At 38.2% G+C, this 25,305-nt stretch overlaps 1 protein-coding gene across 1 annotated transcript in view; it reads left to right on the top strand.

The window, feature by feature from the left end:
* The window catches only part of LOC135843882 (allatostatin-A receptor-like), a 185,243-nt gene extending 159,938 nt beyond the window's left edge, over positions 1–25,305 (top strand). Inside the window, exons 4-5 of the mRNA XM_065361924.1 lie at positions 16,252–16,423; positions 23,787–25,305. The gene's annotated coding sequence lies outside the window, so the exon portion shown is untranslated. The remainder of the gene's footprint in view (positions 1–16,251; positions 16,424–23,786) is intronic.

Here is a 25,305-nt window from a genome sequence, read left to right as displayed (position 1 = left end):
CTTCTTTCATTTTTCATTTCTTCGTCCTTTAAGTGTTCGGTATGTGTTTGCTGAACGTATTAAACCCGTACGCTGCTGCGGGCTATCGTATTTGTATTGTCTTGTATGAAATCCGAACGCAGCTACGAGCATCTGCGTATGCTTTATGGGTGCGTACTGCGCTGCGTAGCTGTAAGCTAAGCGACCAAAAGTTTGATACATAAGTAGTCTATCGGTAAGCCTGTACTTATTGAAGTTACATAGCTCTAGGTATGCTTGATGAAACTTGCAGCGATGTGTTAACCCTACTTACTACCTACCTACGTATCATTCATTATCGTTATCGACAACACAGTATTTACTAAATCGTGGTAAAATGTGTTCAGATGTCAGTACTTCAGATTTGTATGCAACCGGGTATGACTTGGAGAAAAGGTTATGTGCTGAAGGTGTGCCTATCTCCAAAATCTAAAAGCCAAAATCCGATTTTGATCATGTGAAGGAGGGAGGAGGAGGGGTCGGTAGTACTTTAAAAAATGAACAAAATTACCTACCTACTACGACTTTTCGCCTAACTTGCCAATTGAAGGGACTACAAATGATTTTTAATTTCAAAAAACCGCGATGAAAAAAATAAATGAGGAAATGAATACTACGTCAAATAATAAACAAAATTTATTACGATAACTTTTTTTTTTTTTTTTTACTTCAAATTTAAGCCTTCATTTCTCGTATTGGAACGATTCGTGAAAGAACCAGCTGTTTTGAACGTGCTTACGGTGTAAAAGTTTTCAGCGATGGAGGATCCGACAACGATGAAACTGATGTCAATTGTATCGGAATATCGAATGAAGGAACGGTTTTTTTAAATGCGATCTAATAAATTTTTGGCAGTTTAGAATAGGTATAATTTGAAACGGCTATTTCAGCTTTTTTTATTTATTTATCTGCTGTTTGAAGTCTTCTACAGCCGATTCTGCGTGTGTCTGCTAGAACATTCTAATTGATTTTTACATTCGAAACATCGTCAAGTGCGTGTTCTCAAGCTCGAGAATAATAATTGCTCGATATAAATGTGTACAAACTACGAATAGAAAAGGCAACACGTGTTAAAAGTGCCACCTACGAAAATCGACAATAGGAACGTCTTAGATATAGCGACGATGGCAATAATCGACACAAGACGAACACGCAAATAAATAAAAACCCGCCCGTGCACGCCGCCGCCACGCCGACAACTCGACTCGATGACGCGTCAAAATAATAGCAAGACGCGTGCCAGTTCAGGCATAGACGACGAATTCGTAGGCGAACTAAATTGCTTTAAAATTACTAAATTGAACTTTTAACGTGAAATGAAACTTTTTCATTAAATCGTTAAATTTCCTACTTTACTCGCTCGTTGTGTTTTTCTGTCTTTATCCCGCTCTAAAGACAAATAAAAAAAAAAAAAAAAGAAGAAAAAAAACGTTTCACAAAGAGGATTTCACCTCGTTCGCGAGACGATCAACTTATCGCATCGCGCTTGTTTGGAGTTGAAAAACAAAAATGAAGCGGGAAACGCTCAGAACACAGGGGAAAGGAATCGGAAGGATGAAAATAAAGGCGTAAAATCCTATATAAGTAAATCCTTTTCGCTTTAAAAAAATCCGCTGATTTTGTCGTACACGTTGCTTTTTCTGCTCTTAAATGATGTAAGAAGTTTTTTAAGCGTGTACGCCACGCCACGCCACGCCACGCCAGCCAGAACGATATACGAGCATAGAACATCGCATGACTGGAATATCATTTCGAAACCGACACTCTGCTCGCTTCACGCTTCTTCTGCACCATTCTCCATGTAGATACCCTGTGTAGTGTGTACTGTGTATACCGTCTTCATTGTTTCTGACATCGCCTGTCAAACTTGCTTCTCATCTTTTCTCCGTTGCCGTTGGTTTTTTCATCTTTCAAAGTACGAATACGAATATGTATGAGAAGTACGAGAAGGTAAGGTACATACCAGCTCACACTCACAGGTACCATGTATACGGTCAAAGTTCGTTAGTTGGATATTTGCTATGCATAATACTCGAACGTGGAATTTGAGAAAATGTCGTTTTATGGACTACGAAGGGATTCAGAAATTCTGGAGGAATCGAAAATCGCGCTAGAGGCTCCAGCATGACCAGAAATGTTGAAATTCGCGGTTTAGGAGAGTTCGTATTGCTTAGTTTTCGGATTGATTTCTATAATTTTGCCGAATAAGTTTTCACCTACGTGTACTCGAATATTTCTTCGAGCATAAATTGCCGAAAATAATCAATTTTGAATTTTCAAAACGTTGCCGAAAATCGAGAAAATAATTTGAGCGGTTGAAATTTCGGTTATGAGGGCATCTGACTTTCAGATCGTAGTCTTTCCAAAAATTCGCGGTCTCGTTCAAATCGGAGACGGACACCTCAAGAGGTTTCATGTACTAATACGAGCATTTTTTGAGCGGATTGCTTCTTCACATTTGATAAATCGATAAATTTGGAAATTCAGTCGATAAAGAGTTCAGGTTTATTTGAGAGAGAAGTAATAAGGGGGGAAAAAAGTTTGGTGAAACATGACGCTGCGCTGTCCAAGCCCGCAAAGAATCAATTTCACAGATGGTTAATTTTTCATCGTATCCTGCCATGCCAGTGAGATACGTACTCGTATTTTCGTTAGTCTCAAACCCACGACGACGCGACGCGACGCGACGATGGAACGTATTGTAAATGAAAAATCGAACGCCGAGTTTATCTACACTTTGGTGGTTAATCTGAAAAAGTCAGGATATCGGGAAAAATCATTTCCGCGATAATGTACGAAAATGAAAACCTTCGAGCTACCGCGTGAAAGGTGGTTTTAGTTTTGCGTTGGCGGCCGCTCTGGTAATGGGAAGACAAGTAGGCAGAGGTACGAGTTACGAGTACATGTGTATGTATGTAGATGTACGTCTCGTCTACCTATGCGTGGTTAAATTCAGGTGCTTTTTTGTTCGATAATACCTACATACCAATTTACGTAGGTGTATACTGTATAGACTACAGTAGTAGATGCGAAAATCGGTATGAAAAACACTTCATCGACGGTTTAGCTTCGGGAGGATTTACGCCTCGTGCCTCGTGCGAGTCCCTCGCCATTTTACGACGGACTTACGTAACTTGCTACTTTAGGTAGGTATATAGGGTACGGGTACCTAACATTACAACGGACACGACCATGTGTATTGTGATGTGTACCGATACGAAAACGGAAAATTGAAAATATTTTAGGCTCGCGCGTTAAATATGTGGGTGAGATTTTCGGTAAATACAAATATTTGCCCATTCGTACGCGTTTAATATTAGACCTCGTTGTTTGTCAATAATACGATAAAACGCGTGAACTCGCATTTCGAACAGAATGTGCGAAATACTCGACACTCGTAACCTCCACCACATTCAACATTGCGTTTTACGAGTATGTGCCCTATCTTTCTCCATCGAAATGGTCCGTTTTATTGCAAGTTGCGCGGCGATGGCGCGGAGCGGGCGCCTTGCTTAGCACTTTTCAATAACGGGAGGTTTTGTTGAAATTATTACCAATGATGGCCGAAAAATTAGCTCTATAGCGTTACTAAGAATTTCACCAGTTTCAGAAATGGAAATATCTTTCGATGTTTTGGTACAATTTAACGAGTAGGTAATATTCGAAAAGAACATATTATTTTCAAAATCCCAATTGACCCTAAACATAAGCGATCTGCGAACTTTAAACTGCTCGGTAGAACTTTTAAAAGTGATATTGGATTTTGAATTTCTGACAGAAATCGCCTAGTTGGTTATCGCACAATCTAAAATACAAGTTCATGGAATAAAACGAATGAAAAACCCCTTCAAAAAGTTGGATGATTTTTTCATTTTCGACCCTCACCGACAACTTTAAAAATTTGAAAAAAATACCAAGAATACTATGGTTTGACGTTGAAATTTTGGCAAAAAAAACCAGCCTGCACCACTTTAAATTTCGGAGCAATAGCAGTTTGAAATTTTCTTTCGAGCTTTTTGGCTAGAAAACAGTGCAAAAAAATTGAAAAAATCCCATGGGTTGGCCCCCAGTTCCTCTTGTGTACATACACAATATGTAAACCACAGAGACTTAAATATGTTTGGTCAACGTGGCAGAGAATAGGTTTTTTCAGAAGGAGAAGAGGGGAGGAGAGTTGTGTGGAATTTTTTCAGCTCTTTTAAATCTGACAAAGGAACCTCTTGAGGTGTCCGCTTCCGATTTGAACAGGACAGCGATTTTTGGAAAGAGCAAGTTCTAAAACCCCCAAATCCAAATTTTCAGCTGCCCAAGTTCATTTTTCGAATTTTGGCGAATTTTTAAAAATTCAAAATTGACTGTTTTTGGCGATTTATGCTTTTTTAAAAAAAGTACGTACTTACCTACTTGACCAATAAAAATGGTCAAGATAAGTCCCAAAACTAATATCAATTCCCCAAATCCAACTTTCACCATTTCCAGGCATTCTGGAGCCTCCAGCACTATTTTTAAATTTCTCCAGAATTTTGAATTTGCTCCAGAAGGCGTGAATATGCAATTGGGCAGCTAAAAATCGAGTTGCGTGTTATACTCGATCTGTTTAACGAGTTTATCCACATTTGAGTCGGTTTTGGGGCAGACACCTTAAGTTTTCCATTTGCGAGGAAATTTTTGAAACTTGCGCGAATCCCTGTAATTCGTCCACAACTAACCTCCCGAGACCAAATTCCGCCATTTCCCACCGATCTGGAGCCTCCAGCGCGATTTTTAAATTTCTCCAGAATTTTGAATTTGCTCCAGAAGACGTGAATATGCAATTTTCAACTCAAATGTGGATAAACTCGTTAAACAGATCGAGTATAACACACGACTAGATTTTTAGCTGCCCAATTGCATATTCACGCCTTCTGGAGAAAATTCAAAATTCTGGAGAAATTTAAAAATAGCGCTGGAGACTCCAATTAGTTTTGGGACTTATTTTGACCATTTTTATTGGTCAAGTACGTACTTTTTTTTAAAAAAGCATAAATCGCCAAAAACAGTCAATTTTGAATTTTCAAAAATTCGCCAAAATTCGAAAAATGAACTTGGGCAGCTGAAAATTTGAATTTGGGGGTTTTAGAACATGCTCTTTCCAAAAATCGCGGTCCCGTTCAAATCGGAGGCGAACACCTCAAGAGGTTCCCTTGTGAGCCAAGGGGCCGATTCACCTATCATAACCGGAGGCATCCTTTAATCGCAAAACAGAGAAAGTAATCCTCCCCCACATACACCCCCATCACTTAAATTCTTTGTCATCTTTCATAAGAGAACGACATGAATGAAAAATTTTGGACTCGAGTACCTAATCGAGAAAATATTTTTCAGTAAAATCGAAAAACCTCGAGGCCGGAATTCGGATCAATTCAGATGCGTGATCCATTGGGCATCGACTGAGACCAATAACCATCCTCGGTTTTTGCGCAATTTCAGCGTAATTTTCATTAAAGATCGAATGTTACATATTATTACGATGGCGAATTGGCGACGCGACACGACGTTGAACATAAAAATTTGAAACGAGCATCGGTGCGAAAATTATTACTTATTAGGCAGCTACATTTAGCGCAGATAATGTCATTATCACCGACACGCCCCCCCCCCCCGAGTAGATGCGAGTGAAACGCGAGGAGGACGTTAAAATTTTCTGTAATTTGTACGCAAAGAAAATGTCCGCGTAATGGATAAATTCCAAAAGAACATCTACGCGTAGTAATTTGCGGCAATTTTGTATTTCTCACATCTGTCGGAGAATTTGCGGCGAGACAAGCACGCAAAATACCGATGGGAACACGAACGACGAACGACAACGTCGACGTGGATAATGGCGGGCGGAAAAAAAATTCTACAGATATACGTAACTATACTCGTCGTAGTATCGTGTGCTCGACTGCTCGTGTTCCATCTTCCATCTCAATCATCATAGATGAAATCAAGTATTCCGATTACGAGTATTGTGTGAGATGTGCGCGACTTTGGGGGGCTTGTAAAATTCGTTTATGATTTTTTTAAGCGCACCTCGCACACCCCACAGTCACCACTTCTACGGCAGCGGTATTTCTCTTCATCTCGCGTCACTTCTTTTTAAAGCCCACACAGGTACTGTTATACAAGTAAAAAAAAAATAAAATACGATTTACCTCTTCTTTTCGAGCTTTCCGCACGATTATACACCGTATTATATACGAGTGAGATACGCGGCAATAAGCGAGTGAAATCAAAGGAAACGCTTATCGTATGTTTATATTTTTGGTTGTACTCGTATGTAGTAGAACGGCTTTTGGAAGGGGAAAAATGGCATTTGATGAAACGATTTCGAAAATTGGCATATTTACTTCCTGAAATCGCGGCGTAGGAATTTATATTGCAAAGGCACACAGGTGTTCCTCACGCAGAGCTTCAGTTTTTTCGTGTCTGCGGGCTACGGCACGTGATATTAGTAACCCTATCGCTTTTCTCATTTCTCATACTCGTACAATAGAACATTATTACGTAAATCAACCACTTACGGAACGAATTTCAAAGTCGTATTTGCAATTAAGCGACTTCCTTTGGCCTCTCCGTATTTTTTTTTTCTTTTGCGTCGTAATTTATCTATTGTATTCGTTGATATATTCGAGTTGACTTTTGGAAGATCGCTGCGAAGTAATCATTATTACGTATTATTGAAAAGATTCGCAACGAAAACAGAAAATAATAGAAATTCCAACCGAACAATAATATTTTTAAAAGCGTCTCCATGCAGATAGAATTCGAGTCAGCGTTTTTGTGTTTTTGTTTTCGTTTTTTTTCTCTCAAATTTTGCAGCAGTGGGCGATGTTTCGTGACTTGACGCCATACATTAGGCTATAGTTGGCTAATTTCACTGGCCAAAATGGCAAGCGTATGAAAAGCTACAAGCTACGAGCTACGACGACGAAGCAAGACGGAAAATACGACGACTACATCGTAGACGTAACCTGACGTGTATTAAATTTTCGAGTTGACACGCGTAACTGCCTCTGAGATTTAATTTTTCACTCGAATGAAGATATCGGCTCGAGTATTGTGTACGAGTATCTCTTACTTTTATAGATAGATTTATCGGCTTTACGTTTGACCTGTGCAAATATGTAGATGTGAGCTACTATATAGGTATAAATCGAAGCGAGTGAGTACGGTTTTAAAATATACGACTACGAGTATAATTACTCGGAATGTTTAATTTCAAGCAGGCGTTGGATTTTTCCAAAACAGAATCACTAACAAACAGAAAATATTAGTACGTGTAGTACGTGCACATTTTCTACGCGTTGATTGCGCCTCTTTTAACATGTAAGAAAAACGAAAAAAATTTACCAACTTATTAGAAAAGTTTTCCTTCGAGAGTATAGCGAAATAGACCTACTTACTTATTTTCAGTCGAGTCGAATTTTATATTAATATTTTTCGAGTAGATTTTTTTAAAAAACGTTTTCACCGCGTGAGACCTCTTCAAACGTAAGTGGAGTTCTTTGTCTCCCCTCGCCTCTTTCTCTTCGTTATTGGTTTTTGAAAAATTCAAATTATATGTCTGTCGCACGACTACAGGTTCGAAAGAGGTAGGTACAAGTAAAAACAGAAGCAAACGTTAGTTACCGCCAATTTCAAAAATGAAGCACCAATAATAATAATAACAACGACGCCGACGGAAAGAAACTTGCTAAAAATAAGCCGCTTTTACTTCTCTCGAAATAAGTTGAAAACAAAATTTCCTGCTGCGAACGTACATCGAGATCGGAGTAAGCTTACTCGTGTTTAATCGTCAAAGCACCTTTCGCTTACTTACCTACTTATTATTTTGTTTAGTTGGCTTTCGCAAATTGAGAAAGTTTTTCATTTTCTTTCAAATCGCGTTTCCAGCCTCAGACTTTTGCTCAGTTTTTTTTCCTCGCGAGTTGTTTTCAATCGACTCGTCTAGTATCATAATTTCCATCCCAACTCTCCCATTCGCAACGTTAGGTTTTCAAATCTCATATCTCGAGACTGGTTGAACTTGAAACGCATTTCTCTCTGTGAAGTTCTAAAAAGAGTAGGTAGGAAATTCAAAATCAATAATTGAAATTCGAAACAGACGAAACTGAACTTTCAAGATGAAAGCTCAACTTTTTACATTTACAAATCCAAATTAAGCTACACAATATTTGAAAATATTACAACGGAACGCCTTTTCCACTAATGATTTTTGAAATAGAATGTCGACATCCAATTCCATGAAAGGTCAAAAAATTTAAGCCTACATTTTTGGAAAAAATTAGGTGAGTTGGAAATTTACTTTTCGAATTGCATACACTTATCCATGTTTTCAAAGCTTTTGCTCTCGCTTAGCTAGGGCAAAATCGAAAATTTTTGTTCTCTAGGTATTTGAATTTGATTTTCAAAGACTAAAAAGCTGGAAAAAACGCGAATTTTTGAATTTGAATTTCAGTACCAACCTCGCAATAGATCAATTCAAATTTTTCGTCAAGTACTTAATAAAAGCATAATAGTTTTCGGGCATTTAAAATTATTCCACATTTTTACTTCAATCTTGCTGTTCGAACCACACCTGGCCAATCATATGAAAAATTGGCGAAAAAAGTTGAGAAAATTTCTGCCTCCCTTCCCCCTCCCAACGACACGATCTCATTTCGTCACGCCTCAGGCGACATAGCTGCAGTGCTGCACATAAACGTGACTAAATTTTCACTTCATTTCTTCATTTTAACGATGTACTACGCGTAGATAAGACGACGACACTACGATGAAAAAAGATTTGGCGAAATTATTTGTCAAAAGTACGCTGAAATAAGGAAGTAAGATAAACACTGTCGGTTTCGTTTCTGGAGTTGTGTTTGGCTGGTGCGAGCTGCTGGCCAACGAGCAATGCGGATAAATATTTTGCCCGCGTGTAAACAGTCGCTGTGGGATTACCTATACCTACCTAATGATGTCGGTTACGAATGATTTCAGCAGCAGCGCGAGTTATCATAATTTCGTCAACTGTGCCCTTATCTTTCAACGCGAGCAAAAGTGTCTGTGCGCTTTGTATGGCGAGGAAAATTTGGAAAATTTTCTCATCCATTTTTGTGTAAATGCGTCGGTCGACTGCCGAATGAAAGTGATCGGTATTAGTCGACTAATTCGAAGTGATTTTTCTACTCCTCGAAGCGAAATGGGCATCAGGCATCACATTCGTTGCAAATGGAGAGATAAATGATATACGAGTAGATGAGTAGGTACGAGACACGTATTACGAAGTGTTTTATTTAATCACGCGGATACCTTACACCTTCCTGCAGCAAGTACGAGTACAATAGTACATACAGCAAACTACCACCCACGTAATTGAATTTTTTTCTCAACTCGTTCTTGTCGTTTCTTTTTATTTGCTCGCGAATTTATTTTTAATCTGTAATCGTCTAAACTGATTATTCGTCTACTCCGTTACAGATACGCGCGATAATGGTTTTTATTTGTTTGAAAATTGATCGCTTTGTTTTGTGAAAATCTCTTTGGGTGAACAACGCCGAACGTCGTCGCAAAAGTAATTGTATGGAAAAAGACGTCAGTCTTCTCGGATTTCTCAAAGCGTCGCGGCGCGGTGGCGGCGGCGACGGCGGCGGAAAAGAACGAAAAAAGATAAAGAAATACAAATTGGTAAAATTACATCAACTTCGAGTCGCTTTATTTAAAATGCGAAAAAGGTTATTAAAATTCAGCGGTTAGGCGCGGCGCGGCGGCGTGTTGACACGCAGCTTTTAGAAAGTGAAAACAATACGTGAAAATGACGACGAGGAGCGCACGCTCGCGCTGCCACTGCCGATGCCGACTACTCGTACGTAATACGTATATACCGATCTCGCAAAGAAACAAAAAGAAAGCGAAATCGGAATACAGAAAGCAAAAATCTAATAAAAATAAACAAATAAACGATAAAAATAGCAGTAGGCGCTCGCGACGAAAACGAGTGAATCGTATTCTGTAATGAAAATTTTACCGTTCTTATTTTTTCGGCGAGAGAAGAGGAAGACCGACGACGACGACGACGAACGAATACGAGAAGAGTCGAATTTCAAAACACGCCCGAAAACAGATTGGATTTCGGTCGCTTGAAAAACGATTTGATTAACATATAAATCGCAACACGCGGTGTCGTGTCGGCCTCAAGTGTCGTCGACGACGACGTTTGTTCAAAGCTAATCTAAAATGAAAGTTTAATTAATGGAATTCCATTAGGGCTGAAAAATTTTCAGCGTGAAAAAACAATTTGGCCAGATATTCATGAATACTGATTAAGCGGCTTTATCGGCTAAATTTACACGCGTATGATGGTTTTGATTGGTCGCGTCGTTTGCAGATTTTCAGCGGCTGTAGGAGTGTGCCCGCGTAAAAATGACTGTGGAAAGGGAAAAATTAAAAATACGAGTACTATAACCCTACGCAACATTGGCTACTTCGTAAGTTCACGCAAACAACCCGAACGTGAGGGAAAAAATCACTTCGAGTAAATATCTGCGAAGATTATTCGCCTTTTCTCACTTTTCCAGCTCATTCTTTTTGGTGCTTAAAAAGTGGCAACACTTTTTTTTCTCGTATCCGGTCGACATGCCTAAATTAACATGAAAAACTCAATCTAAATCCTAATCTAAGTTTAAATCTAAATACCCTTCTCCTGCCAGTACCCAAGGAATCTAACTGCTTCATCGTCAAGTGTCCCATTTAATTTTCCAGGATCGATTTTTCCAGATAATTCACACTCAAATAAGTGTTTGTTAGTCTGAACATCACCGCATTCACACAGATCATCATCAGCCAACTGCCATCTACAATGAAGGTTGTACTTAGATCGAGTGACTCCGCTCCTCAATCTGTCAAGTGTTTTCCACAGTCCATATTTCAAATGTTCTCCGCTTGGTAGGGCTTCCTGCCTAGTTCTTCCCTCAACACCTGCATTCCATATGCGACATCTATCTGTGCCAGGGGTATCTTTTAGTTCTTCAACTGTTTTCATGAAACTGTGTCTAGATCTGAGGCGGGTTTCTGCTGGTTCTTCATATCCATACATAGGATGCAGCAGATTTTTTAGCATCATTGTCTTCTCTACCATCGATGCAACCTCACGTCTGACTGCTGGTGGGGCAATTCCACTCAACTCATATAGGTTAATTATTCAATGGCGTTGAGTGTAAGCACCCTGTCACCAATCTACATGCTTCGTTTAAGGGTATATCAACTTTACTTGCATGTGCTGAATGACTCCAAACAAAGCAGGCACACTCCCTCACTGAATAGCACTGTGCCAGTGCAGATGCTCTCATAACTTGGGGCTTAGCTCCCCAACTGCTGCCTGCTAGTTTGCGAATTATATTTGCTCTGGCTGCAACTTTCATTTTAGTTGCCTCACAGTGCCTTTTGTAGGTCAAGGACCTATCTAGGGTCACACCCAGGTATTTGGGGTCATCTGCATGCTTCAGATCTGTTCCACCCCATTGAATATTGTATTCAATTGTTGCTTTGCTTCGCGATTTCTGAGATGAAAAGAGCATGTCTCTGTCTTTGTTAGATTTGGTTTGAGGTGGTTATCTTTATAGTAAGTGTCCAGTTCTTCTATAGCCTGGTTTATTGTGTGTTCCACCTCCGGAAACATATCATGTTGGGCAGTTAGTGCAAGATCATCTGCATACAGAAAGTGGTTGGTATTTGGTCCAATTGGTTGGTCATTGGTGTAAATGTTGAAGAGAATTGGTGACAGAACACTGCCCTGGGGCAATCCGTTCTTTTGCCGCCTCCAGGTGCTGTTTTTACCATCGAGTGTCAAATAGAATCTTCTGTCTTTCATCAACATAATGACTATCTGTGTAAATTTAAAATCCTTTGTAAGTTGGTATACCTTAATATACTGGAGTAGTTGGTGGCACACTGTGTCAATAGCTGCTGTGAGGTCAACAAATAACAGACGTCTCAGGACAGTGAGTTCAAAACGATCCCAACATGGCTGACTCCCATATATGACGTCACTATCACTGTTTATGATAAGAACTTGTAAAATTTACGCGATTCACATAAGTATTGCAGGTATTTGTATTGAAATAATGCAATAAATCTGAATGTTTAGCCGTTTTACCAGATTATTGGACCACTACTCAATGTAGTTTTTTGGTGAAAGTATAAAAATTGAAAATGTCCATTGTTTCTGTTTGATGTTTGAAAATTATAGAAGTGAAGTCAACATTTCGCAACTGATGAACATTTCGAACTTTCTGAGTTTCTGAAAGCATCTCATATACCTAATTAATTTAAATTCATTACGAGTACCTTGTAGTTCAGTAGTTCTACATGAAAATCTTCATAAATAAAAATTGAGTGACATAACATGATTGATATGTACCTATATGTATTTTATGTATTTTGTATGCATAAGTTGAGTTGATGCGATTATCTATTTTGGTCCCACTGTCATACATAATCAATCAAAGGATAGAAAGCTGCAAAAATGAATAAAGAAATATGTACTGAAGAATATGGTAACTCGAGTTGGTGGTAAAATCGAAGTGACAGGGATATTACTTTGAAGTTTGAGATGCTAGTTGAGTTGATAGCTGTGAAAAGTATACATTATACAATGTATAGAGTTGTATCTACAGTTTCATAAGTCCTTCATGAAAATAAATTAAATTCATATGCAGAATATTGAAATGTGTCTTGAAAGTTGAATCTCGATTCACAAAAAACAAAGTTGAAATCAGATTCAGAATGCGAATCGCGTAAATTTCTCAAGTTCTCATCATAAACAGTGATAGTGACGTCATATATGGGAGTCAGCCATGTTGGGATCGTTTTGAACTCACTGTCCTGAGACGTCTGTCAACACATACTACTCCAGTAACTTTCTTCTTTTCAAAGCCATCTTCAATGTGCTGTGTTAAGTGTAATATCTGGCCAGTGTGTGATTTTCCTAGTCTAAACCCAGCCTGCTGTTTGATCAGCCCCTCATCAATACAGTCAGCCATGTGATTTAAAATGACTCTTTCAAAAATCTTGTATAGGTGACACAGCAGGGAGATAGGCCTGTAATTCTTTGGGTCATTTGCATCCTTGCCTGGTTTCTATAATGCAATAACATGTGCCTGTCGCCATAGTCTTGGCATTTTTGAAGTTTCTATACAGGCATTAAACACATTTTGGGTCAAATTTATTGCCTGTGGTCCGAGGTGTTTGATCTGTTCAGTATTCATGTTATCCACACCAGCAGCCTTCCTATTTTTGGACAATTTGACTGCAGACTTCACTTCTTTGTTAGTAATTGGTATGGCAAAGTTATTCACTTCCACATCCATGCATCTTTTCACTTTTGTTTGGCTGCTTTTGCTGTCAGTCTTTCCATTCAGTGTAACCTGAGTGAAATTGCTCTGTTGGGTTTTGCCTCCATCAAGTCTCTTCAACAGTTGCCAGGCTCTTCGGCTATCTTTGCAGAAATCCAGATTTTCAACTAATTCCTGCCATTTTTTCTGTCTAGATTCTGCTATATCACTTGTTAATTGATTTCCTAGTTCAATGGTTCCCCCACTGAAAGGATTTTCATTAAATTTTTTAATATACTCCTTGTATTATGTCATGAGGTGCAGCTCCATTCCAGAGATATACTACTTTCTTGCTTTCTTAACGATGTCATTGAAGAGTTCATAATTTTCTAGTATTCGCAGAAGGTGGTCTATCTTTTCTTCAATTGCCTGTTTAAAAGCTTCCTAATTGGCCTTCTTGAAATTAAATCTTAGAGGTGGGTTTTCACATTTAATTGTGCTGATGACCGCCTTAATTTCGCATATAATTGGCCTCTGGGTTATATCCGCGTTTTCATCTTCTACTATTGAGGGATGCCAGCAGTTTTGCATCAAAGACTAAGCTTAGCTGCTGCTCTTCAGCCCATTTCTCCACTAGGTCACCATCTGTATCATTTTCAGCATATCCCCAGCTTACACTATGGCTGTTGAAGTCTCCAACTATTATTCTTGTTTCTGTGGGTGGGACATTGCTGTTTTCTTTCCATGTAAATTCTACAGTCGGTGGTTTGTAAACTGATGAGATTAAGCAGTCTCCCATACTGATTGTTATAATCTCGACATTATTTTCATCAGACAGTGAAGTACTTTTTACCTCCATGTTTAGCTTAACTAGTATGGCACTTCCATATATCTCATGGGGTCTATCAATAATAAGTTAACACTGACTTTCACCATATCTTCAAACAGCACTTCAACAAATCCACAAACTGGAAAAATTTTAAATTTGCACCATTTGTAGGTACATAGTTTTCAAGTTGATCCTGTTCAAACTTCTCTAAAAAAAAAACTTTGAGCACCCTCATCCCCCCTGCAAATGCACTTTGAGAACAACCCACACAAAAAATGTGCAATGACCCTAACGTTCGTATTACATACCTAGGTACAATTTTCAAAATTTTGTGCTCCAAACAGAACTCCTCACGGCCACGATTTCTTACTATGTATGTGTATAGGTCGCAAGTATGCATAACACAAGTTCCATTATTGTAGAACAAGGCTAATTTAATAGAACGGCATTTTACTTCCGCTGTTGTAGGTACACTTTTTGTTCAACTATGTTGACAGAATTTTTAATAACCAAAATGATGCCGATGCTGGCGCATGACTGGCGCCAGTACGTCTCCGTCGAGTCGTCGTATGCGTATCACGTCCCTATAAATGTGTATACGAACATACGCGCGCTACTTCGCACCCCGCCCGCGTCCCCCGTCCTCGTATTCCTTCGTTTCACATACTAAATATCTTTCTTCGTGTCCATGCCCATCCCCAACTTACCAGCCCTTATCATCGCATTTGATTTTCGTTGTTTTTTCCGTATTTGCGTACTTACGTGTTATTTTTCTCGTTTCCCTTTTGGCAGATGGCTTTTGCTCTTATCTAACACATCGCATCACCATTACACGGTACACAGACACACCATCTCACACCTTTTTAGTAAATTGAAATACGGTATGAAGAGGGCACTGAATTACGTGACGAGGGTCGTACGAGTCAGGCTGAAGAATTATTTCGATGATACGAGTACGAGTATTTTCTGCAGGCCTGTGAAGTGTGGATATTTTCAAAATCTGAGCCAAAGGCCGACTCCCCTACATCTTGACTGGAAATCCTAGGTATCTTTCAAATTCTGAAATAAAAAAGAGAATTTCACCGGAGCAAAGCGAGGCGGAAGCTTTGAAAAATGTAGGATTTGCAAGAAGCAAAACGACGTTATTTTGACGAAAAAAATTAATTTTTTGGGCTATTTTTGATCACTGCGACGTACGGAAATAATCATCGGAGGTTTGAACGATTCGACCCAACGCGACAGAAAGTCTCGAGAAGTCGAGATTCGATAGGTACGCAAGTAAATTATACGGTGCCCTTAAAACGCTTTATTTATGGTAAAATAACATTACCGAAAAAACAAAAAAAAAGTAAGAAAAAAGGGAATATCGCGCGAAGGGTACACGACGTTGTTTAATTCATACAGCAGCGTATAAGAAAATGTCTAATGGTTACACAGCTGTTGTTCGCAGCTGAACAAGGTAAAAAGTGAATTTAATCTTTATAAATGGCTGCAAAAGTGGCCCTTTCTTCGGACGTTGACTCTCGTAAAGAAGCTGCTGCGCGAATGCGATCAACTTCTCGACGCCACATTAGCTTCTTTTCTAACCTTTTTTTCTGCGTTATTTTCATTTTATTTTCGGCACATAGAAAAAGCAGATGTCGAAAATGGACCCGTTTACAATAAATTAACACCTTTTCGAGGGTTCCTTTTTACGAGTTAATGATGGAAAAAAACTGCACCGGAGCCCGTATATACGAGTATATCGATGAATTTTAGATTATTTTAGAAACCATATAAAATGGAAGCGAACCTTTATCGTTCCGAGTCCTTTCACTTTTAAAACAGGTACTGGTAGGTATCTACCTACTCATACTGGCTACTACAAAACTTACGACACGATTAAATTTTCAATCGCGTCGTTTCGAATTCATCGCCAAGTGTTGACTGAAACATTTTCTTTCTCACGTGAAAGAATAGCTAACTCGGGTAGATAATAATAATATAGGCTACCATTAGAATAGCCTATACCTAAAAAGCCCGAAAGCTTCGATAATGACGATTTTTTTACATTTCTTTTGGTTACAGGCTGAAACGTGGCTGTGAGAATATTACTGTACATAAAGTAACCTACAAAATGTGTAAATAAACTGGATTAACGATCGCAAATTAGATCGATGTAAATACGTAGGCCTACATACTCGTATTTCCTGTTGAATACCTATGTATTTGCCGCCATTTACGTACACCGCAAAGACAAGTAAGTTGAAAATTATAATTATCTACGATCTACGATATTGAATCTCGGATGGATCTCATGCCACACACATAAGTACCTGGCTACCTACATATCGGGGTGACTCGTATTTTGAAAATTGGAATTGTATCGCTCTTATAATGTAGCTAAATTAGTTCATATCCCGCCTCCATCCCAGCAGCTGAAAACTTTGAGTTATTAATCAATTGAAGAATGTGTTTCCAAAACGCACCAAGTCCAAAAAAATATAGATAAGAAATTCATGGTACTTGGTACAATTTGGAAACGTACGTAGAAATGGCCCAAATTGGCTGATTTTTTTATATGTATGTTGTATAGCCAAGACCCTTGGGCACAACATATCAAAAAATCAGCCATTTTGGGCCGCAAGTTCATGCTAGATGGCCTTGCAACCTCAGAATCGTTGAAAATGGACTTGGTGCGTTTTGGAAACACATGCTTCAATTGAAGAGCGCAATACCTCAAAGAACAACTCATGAACTCGGGCGCTGAGCGACTAAAAAAATGTAGTGTTCCATCACCCGCATCGTAAGAGAGAATTAAGTAAAACATCTTGAAAAAGATAAACTAGCACTTAATTTGTGCACGAAGATAGGTAGGTATAGGTAAGTAGGTAGGGTACGTAGAGGTGTGTCTTTTGGTAGTGTAGTAGGTTTTCGTATTCGCATAAATTTAAATACCGTAAGGTAAAGCCGAGCTTTGCACGACTGTTGGAGCCCGCCGCACCATCGCCAAGAAGGAAACTTGGGCATGTGGCGCAGCATGGCGCGGAGACTGCTCAAAATTTCACTTCGTATTCAATTTCGCGAAAACATTTTGCTCAATATATTACCATTAAACCATAGGATAACACGTACGTCGTACATACACATACTACGTATATTACGTTTATGTATTATAAGCATAGCGATGACAAAAGTTAAGAAGAAGACAACGATGATGAGCAGAATGACGTACCTAACCTACTGTATACGTAGTACGTAGAATACGAGTACGTTCAAGTAGGTACATATGTGTATTACACGATATTCGAAGAGGGGCGGGGGAGAAAAGGGACGGGGAGCATCGTACGTACGAATATACGTACATACCTATATGTACCTACATTATAAAATGCTAAGTTCAGCTGGTAGAATATTAAACGGGCGCGAATATTCATGCAATAAACTGAAACTCGAGCTCAACACATGCAAATATATGCACTCTCTCCGCACACTTTGGGGAGAGATTAAAAAAACTACCTTTCGCTCCGATGCGAGTATTTCACACTACACATACTCTACGTCTACACATAATAATGTACTTATCGCGAGTTTATCTGCGTCTACGAATTGAGTAGTACAAACTTACAAACTTTCTTACTTAAATACGTACATACATGTCTTGAATAAACATCGCGTCTTCTCGTCATTTTTTTTAACCACAAACAAGTATGTAGGTACATCAGTACGAATAATACCTACTCGAGTATAGTAGAGTAAAATTTCGAGACTCTAGTCACGGGGAGGTGGGGTGTCCTTAGGATGAATTTATTTTGGAAGAAAAAAAAAGTGGGTATTGCGAGTTTCTGAACCTCCCCGACCCACTGAATTCAAAATTCAAGAGATCAACCCCCTTTTTAGATCTCTGCCCATCGCTTGAAGATTGATTTCTAATCAACTTTATAGCACATTTCCACATCAAAATTTCCTTTTGACAAATGAACGCCGGATTCGCGTTCAACGGGTCAAAATACCCCGATTACCACACTTCACGATCGTTTCAATCAAATTTTCAAAATTCTCATTTTTTTATAGAGATTTTTGGGCAGTTTGATCGAAATGACCGTGAAAAATGTGGTGCTTGATAAGGGCACTGTGATCTACCGAACACGAATCCAAAATTACCTAGCTTTCTGTAGAAGGAATTTTTAATGATGGCAAGTTGATAAAAGTCTGCTCAGATATGGTCAATTTTCTGATCTGACCAGACCCTACCATTCCTCCTGGACTCGCTTTAAGAGCCAATAATAACTAATTTTAGAACGGGTTTCCAAAATGAAATGAAACAGGATGCTCATGCTCACTGATTGTTCAAACACATCACTAATCAGGCCAAACGACTTCATACGAGTGTTACTGATTGCTCAATTCAGGCTACCCGAATGATTTCTTGGAAAAAGAATCACTCGTGTGCAGGAAAATCCCTCGACTATAGGTTTAGGTAGGTACATTTATCTGTTACGGTGCTCAGAAGACTCGCGTCAGAAGCGATTAATCAGAATAACAAAAAATCTCGATTCTCTTTGATCTGCTATTCATTTTTTCTGCGAATCACGAAAAATGACGAATGTGAAGAGGAAGGAGGACAAGGAGTAAGAAAATTGTCAACGCATCGGGTTATTCATCCGACATATGTACTAAGTATTTCACTTTCACGAGTTGGAGAAGAACGGTGGGGAAGGTGGGGAAGGAGGGGGGGATAAGAAATTCCGACGATCGCATTTCAACCAGCTGGTCGAGTTATTGAAGCCTACTTCTAAAATGGCCTTTCATTCCGGTCAAATTACGATGCATAAGAATTGACCATAGTCCATAACTGATCGATTTTGAAATTTTATAATAAAAACAAAAGATTGAAATTTTCACCAATTTCATTTTCGTGCCTTTTGTAAGTACATACATAAGTAGCTAAGAATTATCAAATTTACACTTTAGGTTACATCAGCTGTACCGTTTCATTTTAGTTTTGAATAAGGTAAAGTGGGGTAATTCCGATATGGGGTAATTCCGATAGCAAGCCCTAGCTTTCTTGCAAAACACATTTTGGCACAAATGATCAAGAAAGTAGGTAGTTTTAGTGCTAACCTACACCCATTAATGATCAGATGGTTCATCTGCTCTGTTTTGTCAAGTCTGTGCAGTGTTAAAAATCTGAATGCCCAAATCCTTTGCCGCAAAAAACAGTGCACTTTTGAAACTCATTTTTATTGTTCAAAACTTGTTGAAAATTTCTGTTTAGAAGCTGATATTTGATGAATACGTGTTAAAGTGTCAGTACCTCTTTTGATTTTGCTTTTATAATTATTTGTTTGGTGGCATTGAATTATTAAACATGTCAATCATTTTTCATGCTGTGGGGTAATTCCGATAGCCCCAGCAAAATTGTCCTGCAATGTTTTTTTTTCTGTTTTAATGTATTATAGTTTTAGGGGGTCAAAATTATCAAAGAAAATCCTCAAAACGGCGCATTTTTCTCTAGTTGGTCTAGTTTTCAAAAATTATGCCTCAAAAATGCATATTTGTAAAAAAATTTTAATTTTTGTTCTAATGATTCAATTTACATGAAATAAAAACCTAAATATGCAATAAATGGTATATTTCATCATTACTGGCTCGGAATTACCCTGGGAGAATTACTTTCCTTATAAAACTCGTTATCGGAATTACCCCATTTTTAGGGTAATTCTGATAACTCAATCTTCCAAAATGTTTTTTCAATTATATGTATGAAGCCTTCACACAAATCACTCTTCAATATAGTCAATGTGTAGCTGAAGGACGTAGGAATAAAGTTGTTACATCATTTTTGCCCCAAAATGTACAGGAAATCCAAAAAATGAGAAATTGCTAAAATTTTGAATTTTGACATCGGAATTACCCCACTTTACCTTAGTCCTCGCATTGATTTTCATAATACAGTACATACTAGTTTATTAGGATCTTCTAAAATGCCGAAAAACGAAAATACGTATACTTTGAACAAATTACAATCTGGGGGGAAAATGATAGAGAGGAAAATACCAATCCGAAGAAACCTTTACTGCGGGGTTTTTCAAATTATTATTATGCCTCCATTTCGCCGATAACGAATGCGTCATTCGAGTAGAAGTAAATAAAAATTCGATCACGGTTAACGACGACGTTGCGGCGGCGACGGGAGAATTTTCATTTCACGAATGATAACGCCCATTACTTTTAGATATGGATAATCAAACAAAACGAGCCCGCTTTGCGTTTTGTTCGTCGACCAAAAAAAAAAAAAAAAATCAGAAACGTCAAAAAAATGAATAAATAAGAAGGAAAGAAGGAAGAAATAAATATTCGAGCTCGATTGCGGAATGATTGGTTTTTAATTTGTTCACGATCTTTCGTGACATCGTGACCAGAAGTCGCGGTGTAAGTACCAGTAGTGCAGAGACTCGAGTCTATTGCCTATTCAAATTTCAAATTCTAACGACGCGACGATGAGGTACGAAGACGGCAGACGCAGACACTCTTTCGTTATGGTAATAATTGTAAAGCCCCGTCGCGCGTCGCTCGCTCGCTTCGCCTGTATATATGTACGAATCGAGGGTCGAGACATTTGTAAAATGTAAACTAATTAATAATAATGTCGTATTATTAAATTACATCGAAGTACCATTATTACGCGTATAAGCTGCTGTAGCAGGCAGATATAAGGGGTAAGAATGAGTAGAAGTGTACGCACACGCACACGCACGCATCTCGATCTCATCTTCAAACATACACGAGTAGGTACATCTACATATACAGGCTTTTACGCTCGAGTATTCGAATAAATTATGTACCTAAATTACGTTAATAAATTTTCTAATAGCAGCACTACGTATCTTACTACCAGTACCAGCACAAACAACAAACACAAGCGGCTGAAATCGATCAAACACATCTTCTTAAGCCACACTATTTAAACGGTTCTCGGTTCTCACCCAACACCCACATGCTGACTACACTACACATCCGATGCATATTTGTTTGTATACATAAACGTAATTACGTACAGGCATGTGTAGTGCACTCACGTATAAACAGCAATGAATGCTGGGATACATACTCGTACTTACTATCGTACTTCGCATACTGACTCCTCAATGTTTGCGCGATAGGCAAAAAATTGTGTTCACAATTTCAAAGATTTTGTCTGATTACCGTGGATTTTTTCATATTTTGTAAAATTGGGAGGCTACCGGCACCACTTATTTTTCACCGAGAGAGCTAAAAATTTCATGGCGTGATTTTCTATAGGTGCATTTAGGATGAATCACACAAAAAATGTTGCACGATTTTGACCAAATTCAGCGGAAAGACCTTCATTTCGAGTTGAAGGTCGCTCGGAAAAATGTTTAGCTCCGGAGTTGCGCTTGGTATGGGTTCTCAAAGAGGGAGCATTATTTTCCAAAAACAGGCTGGAGAATCTAGAGTAAAAAACCAAGATTTTTTGAAAAAAAAATTTTCTCTTCGAGAACCCATATGACTCATTTAAGGACACGTTCGGAGCTGAATTTTTCCTGAGCGACTTTCGGCTAGAAAAAAGTACTTATTTCCCCAGAATTTGATCGAAATCCTCTGAAATATTTTTTAGAAGGTAATCCGTCCACATGTACATAATTATGTACATACTTGCAAAGTATTCGGCAATTCGAGCAGCAAAGAGCTGAGCTAGACAGCTATACTCGTACTTTTCGTTAGAGCCAAATGCGACAACTTGTTCCATTTACCCACCCAGCCCCGTTCTTGGTCTAATACAGCGCCAACGCAACATTTATTAAAATGGAGAAAACTTATTCGACTTTACAAATAGTTAATTTTAAACTCGTCTAAAGCGGGTAATAGGCTAATTTTCGCATTACGTATCCGTTATAAAGCATTATACGATACGAGGTACACACACATAGTTATACTATGACTATGTACTTGCTAAACCTATGTATTTTACTGTCTAAGTATTAGGTGAACTTTGGACGAGAACTACACCTACGCAACCACAAATTATAGGCAGAGGTACTATGCCATGTCTCGTTGATACCGACTTTACGCAAGATACATTTAAACACGCGGCATTTTGGGCAAAATCAACTGTAACTTTACACCAGGGCCGGGCAAAAATTTCAAACTAAAAAATTTAATACGATGCGTGTGGTAGATAATCGTATTTTTATAAAATGATACTCTCGCAACAGACACGAATTTCAACATCGAAGTCAAACTCCCACTACTTCGAAACAACTACAACACTATCATGTTCATTATTACGAACGACAAAAAGGTACTTTACCATGCAAGAGGAGACAGAAAGCACTACGTAATGTCACATAAAAAAACAAACAAAAATCGCTCAACAATTTAACATTAGAGCACTTATATTCAGTTCGGGTACTTGCTGGACAGTGGACGGACATAGGCAGGGTAGTGAGGGCGGGGCGGCGGTTCTCGCAATACGAATTACTTACGAGAATGTTAACATCCAGTATCACAGCCAGCAAACGATACCGAATTACCGATACACATCCGATGTAAGAATTGCTGCCTGATTTCGTTATCTAAGGAGCAAGTTTAAAATCCGATACACGCTGCACAGTGTACCTAGCTACCTACACGTTTATATCGGTATCGTCCTCGTTAGGGACGTTTTCGAACAAGTTTTCAAGATATGTACTTAATTCCAAATTCTCACACTGCTACTTTCCACCTCTACGACGATTTATCCACCTATTTGAGTTTTTTGCTCATTTTGATTCGTACTATGTAGTACCAGTACCTCTACATATTACGACCTGCATACAAATTTTAGGTTACCTATTCTTTGGAAATCAAATTCGGACCAAAAATACGAAAATATCAACGTGTTTTCGAATTTCTTTTCGGCCCCTTTTTCTCACCGAATTGATTTCAAACAATTTTGTTGAATTATGGAAACTCTTTTGCTATACCTAACTGAAAAATCGATGTTAGCAAATTTATAGAAAGATATTGATCAAAAATTTACAGACTTCAATTTTACATTTCAAATTTTTTTCCAATTTTGGATGCTCCATACGAGGAGGCCAAAATGGCTTCGCGGACATGGCGATATTTTCTTTAGAACCGGGATTAACTTGGAATCATTTCGAACAGCCGAAATGGAAAAATGTTCGGACGAACGGGATTTTTTTCATTTTGTTCAGCTGCGGTTGGAAAAGGAAGGGAGGGGGATTTCATCACAACTTGTTTTGTACTCGGTAAAAAATCGAAAAATACGATTTTCCCCAAGAATCCGACAGCTTTGGGGGGGGGGGGGGGAGGAGGAAAAAAGCGAATTTTCGAAATAAGCGAGCCACTCTAATATTTGTACAAAGCACCGAGAAACATTCGTTGCATAGGTAACACCTCGTTAGACCCATAAGAAAATCCGTACCCATTCAAAAAAAGACTCTCATTCTTTTTGAATACATATTATATGTATTCTTTAAACTTGAAACAATGAAATTTCACTGCTTCAAATTTAGAGAGACATATAAATATTCTCGAACAGATTTTAGCGTTTCTTCTCCAAAGTGATAATTGCATTTTTTTTCTATTTACAGAAAACGGACCATGGCTTGACAGTTGACATCTACAATACTTCGCCATGAAACGAGGATATTGAAGATGGTCACTGGACGCTACCTGTTACCTGTACCTACTTACGAGTATTTACCAAACATGTACGCAGAAATATCTAATAAATCGACCAAAAACACGTTTCGTTCCAGCGGCGATGACTTATACGGACAATTAGGTAGAAATAAGGAATCAAAATTCGGGCATATTGGTTAAAAGAAGCTTTTAAAGTTTCCTTTGTTGTAACTTCGATGACAATACACTACCAGTACCTGGTTGAGAATGTAACTTCAGATAATTTGTTTACGAAATGCTCAAACCTTCTTACAACACCTACTCAATTTTGTATTCGTAACACAAAACGAGAAAAAATTACCAATTAAGGAAAAGTCGAGCCTCGATAAACATCGCCGACTCCGAAGAAATTTCCAACATTTCAGGAATAATAATGGAAGAGGTTCGAACTGTACATCGTCAATCGGCTCTAAAGTTATACCAAAGTTTTAAATTGTTTATAAAAATTCACGAAATGAAAAACAAGCGACATTTTTTTTTTCAAATGAAGAATTGGGATCCGGTATGTATACGATATACATACAGCATGCCACAACTTACATAACACATCCCAAGAAATTTCAAAAAATCTGATACTTTTTTCAAAGATTCGAGTACAAATTTTTAGCTGTAGTCGTGATTAACATGCTACAAAAATCCAAGTTCCTACATGCAAAACCTCCGTACCACCTAGATTTACTTCACTCGTGTACATTTTAGCTTAAAAAATTCCTTCCATTTACTTAATGGCCAGCCATTACTTTTTTGCCATTGTTAGCAACATAATTTTATTTTTCAACGAACAAAAAAAACAACACTCTGTACAACTTGAGAAATTACCCACTGGTACATACATATGTAAGCACCACGTGACGTGATAAACGTGCCAAAAGTAATTCGTTTGAACAAGAAAACTACAGGTAGCGAGAGTTCTTTTACCAAAAAAAAAAAAAATCCAACATGAAACTACTTCGTCTTCCAGTCTAATTTTTTTCTTTTTTCAAAAAAAAAGGACTCTAAAGCCATACATCTTCTAATGAACGCCCTCGTATTACTTTTATTCAACGTTAAGCCGATTATTGTGATATAAAATCAGTCCCCTTCGGCAGAAGGCTTCAACTGTCTCTGTCAGCTGAGATGATTATTGTTACACACACTAAGTATATTACACTGTACTACGAATAATTGTGATTTTGATTGGAAAGCAATGTTGAGCCCTTTGCTTTTCAACCGATATCTCAATTAATACCTACTACGCGTACATATTTATCGTATACCTAAATCAACCCAAACATAATTTGCGATTTATACCTATTAATTGTATTTATGTACCTATTTTTTCTATGTATTGTAATTATTTGTTATGTATGTGCGTAAACGTAAGTTTGTTATTGTATTTTGTTTAGGAAGTCTACGATAATTAAATACTTTTTGGCTGTTTTTTCTAAA

Source organism: Planococcus citri, chromosome 1, assembly GCF_950023065.1.
Source record: "Planococcus citri chromosome 1, ihPlaCitr1.1, whole genome shotgun sequence".
NCBI classification, from domain to species: domain Eukaryota; kingdom Metazoa; phylum Arthropoda; class Insecta; order Hemiptera; family Pseudococcidae; genus Planococcus; species Planococcus citri.
Note: the sequence above shows the minus strand (reverse complement) of the source record. Positions and strands in the feature narration are given on the sequence as shown.